Below are 3,550 nucleotides of genomic sequence, written 5' to 3'. Positions count from 1 at the left end.
ATATATATTGTAACTAATCATTCGACAAATACATTCTAATGAAATAACAACCACATATAGAAATATAAAAATACGGAAATATGTATTATCGTTCATTTGTTTTAAGAAATCATAGAAGGCAGTTCCCACCATGACCACAATTCAATAGCATGCAGAGTTAAAATGAAAAAAAAATGAACACTGAATATATAATGTAGAAGTATCAGTTGGTTGTCTTACGAATAATATGTGTTACATCTTTTACAGATTACGTCTGTGATTGCATACCGTAGGTTATTGCCTTGTGTGCAATGTAGATCTTCGTTTTCTTTTCAGGCTGTTAAATATATAGAGAAATAAATTACTGAAAGTTGTGATTTACAATAATATTTAATTACGTAGAAGTGCATGTGTTGACTATTTCAGAAAAAAATCCCCCTCGCCTGTCACCGTTATGATTCACTCAGAACACAGGAAATACTTTCTTACTCTAACTCATTTTTTTTTTCGACTCTGAAGTAAAAGTAGAACTGCGTAAATAATGTTATTAGATAAGCAGAGATATACAGAAATACTACCGTTCAAACCCAAGCTCGAAAATTCAGTGTAGTACTCTTGTGTATGATATGAATGTCGTTTATGCTTCTGATACTTTTATATATGATATATTTTCTAGGGTTTTATGACATAAAATATATTTAATTATCTATTCATTTCAGTGTAAATGAGTATATTTTTAACGAGAGTCTGTATATAAGTATACACTCATATGTGTATATTTGTATATTTGTTGCATTTGCAAGTGAGTTAGTGAATGTGTACTTGCCTCTCGTGTGTAGTACTTTAGTGAAACAGGTAAAATATCAAAATGACATAGTTTAAAACGTGATTTCCATTATTTCCCGGCTTGCTTCCTATAAGCAGGTTCTTCACCCTGAGGCAATATCGATATTTTCGTTTAGAGGTCGATGATAAAATGTCTAAATATCAACAACTAATGTACTTATGAATGTATTCTGTCCAAAGCGATTTCTTTTAACAATGGTACAAGTAAAAATAAAAAGAAGAGAATGTCGAAACATTAAAAAAAAAATTTCTTCATAAAAAACGATGTAAATATCAAATGATATCGTTGTTAAAACGAGAACATTAATGAGATAGGACACAATGTATGCTGAAAGCAATTGTCCGCTGGTTGCAATTTGAAAATTATAAAAAGTCAAATTAATATAAATTTTATAGCTTAAATATCTATAGTGTATAATACTTGGAACGTATATGGTATTTATAAAGACTTTATTCTGTAAAATGGATTTGCAAACGACCCACCACCCACTTTCATATCCGAACGGGAATGAGCAAGTGTAAGTAACCATTTTCCCTGCAGAAGTCAATGTTCAAATATTTAGGTGCGTGTGTGCATGTCTGCGAATGAAAACATTCACACATATACATACACCCATAAGCATACCTGTCCATATACCCATAAACATATATACTTGCATAAGACACATACCTTTACGCATACACATACATAAAAATACGTGCATATATATGCACACTCATACATACAAGTACACATACAAATGCATAGCTATGCGTAATATATTAGATTATTTTCGTCGATAGATAAAATCTAAGGACTATAAACACTGCACTTCACGGCAGACTGCTCAGAGATATTAGAAATGTAGTCGAAAGTTGCTAAGCCGGAATATATGTTAGTTGAAAACAACGATAGCAACAACGAAATGAACAACAATCATATGATTGTGTTTTTCTGTGTATATGCATATAAACACATAGACCTAATCATATAAAAATAACTATATTTGCATTACAGATAGGTGTATGCTTACATACATATATGTACTTACATATGCACACACATACACACAAACACACACATACAGAGGTAGAGAATTTGCATTTGTTTGTATGTATGTGAGTATTCATGTGTTTGAATAAATAGCTGTATGACTTGAATATCTTCTAGTTATTGACCATAATATTTTTGAATGCTCAAACATTACAAAAGCCAAAGTACACGTTGTTTCTATTGTTTTATTTATTTTCTGAGAACGCTCTTATTCTACCCAATTTATTAGGCTTCGCCAGACATGAAGACGTTTGAGTACGGCATTTAAATATACCATTATCTGAACCTATACTACAATGATAGTTCCAGGACATATTTGTAACGGTTATCCATTCTGGCTCATACGTAGCACCATAGTGTGAAAATTAATGTTACAGAGCATAAAGCCAGCAGTTGCGGGGAAGTGGCTAAATCGATTAAATCGACTCCAGTGCGTAACTGTTTCATAATTATCGACCCCTAAAGGAGGACAGGCAAGGCCAACCTTAGTGGAATTTGAACTGAGAAAGGAAAGACTGACGACATACCGCTAAACATATTGCCCAGCATGCTAATGATTCTGCTAGCTCGCCGCCTTAAAGTCATATACAATATATTAGAACATAGCTGTAATCATTGTTAGAAAAGTGGATTTTGCAGGAAAATAACATTCCCCTACTTACAATTTATGGGGCTACGGATTATAGCGTTTAACCCTTCTTCCCGAGGATGAACTTCACCGAGCTTAGCGTTTCCATGGTACGTATATCCTATTTAAGCAATGGAGTTACATTCCATATACATAGTTACAAAATGCTGTATTAACAACACATTACATATTCAATCATCATGCTATAGAGCGGATTACATCATTCCGAAGAAGAGCAATTGATAATCAATTCATAGTTCCTTAGATTTAATGCTGCCTTAATCTTGAAAGGTACTCGAGTCCTTTGCTGGGTAAAATCAACATTGGCGGTGGTATTTCGTTTCAGAGGAATGATGGGAACGAATTCAGAGAACATATTTTACTGCAGAACACATTCAGCAGTTATGTCTGCACACGTAAACCACGAGTTAAGATGTGTTAATATTGTGAGTCGAAAACCCTAACCGTTAAGTCACTAATATAAGACTTTGAAAGGATTTGCTTCTTGCTTGAAAACAGTGAACGGCTGGCACATTTGTTCTTTCTCAGGAGATCTTAATACCATGATTGCAATATTTCGAGTCGGTATTGCGTGTCTAATGCTCATACTCTAAAGCTCAGTCGACTGGAATCTATATTCCTCACACGAACTTTTATGGATATAGTTTGGCTGATCTGACGTCGACAACCATAAATTTCATCGGCTGTTGTTTTGCGTTATTTTTGTCATTTCTCTTATATTATGTCAATGAATGCATTAGAATTCTCCAGAATAGTATATATGTCACTGCAGTACAGCACAATATATACAGCAAACATGTCAATGAACTCGAAATAGCAGTAATTCATTACAGCATTAAATTATTGAACTGCATTTTAAACAATACATTATCCACTTCATTTTTAATGACATGTTTACACATAAACATCCCACTAGGCCGCGTTTAAGGTATTTTGTCTTTTACTCAACGCACACTGTTGCTCTGATGGGCGTAACCCGTAGTTATTACAGAATGTGGAATATACATATATATGTATGCATATAGCATATATATATATATATA

Source organism: Octopus bimaculoides, chromosome 18 (genome assembly GCF_001194135.2).
Source record: "Octopus bimaculoides isolate UCB-OBI-ISO-001 chromosome 18, ASM119413v2, whole genome shotgun sequence".
Lineage (NCBI taxonomy): Eukaryota > Metazoa > Mollusca > Cephalopoda > Octopoda > Octopodidae > Octopus > Octopus bimaculoides.
Note: the sequence above shows the minus strand (reverse complement) of the source record.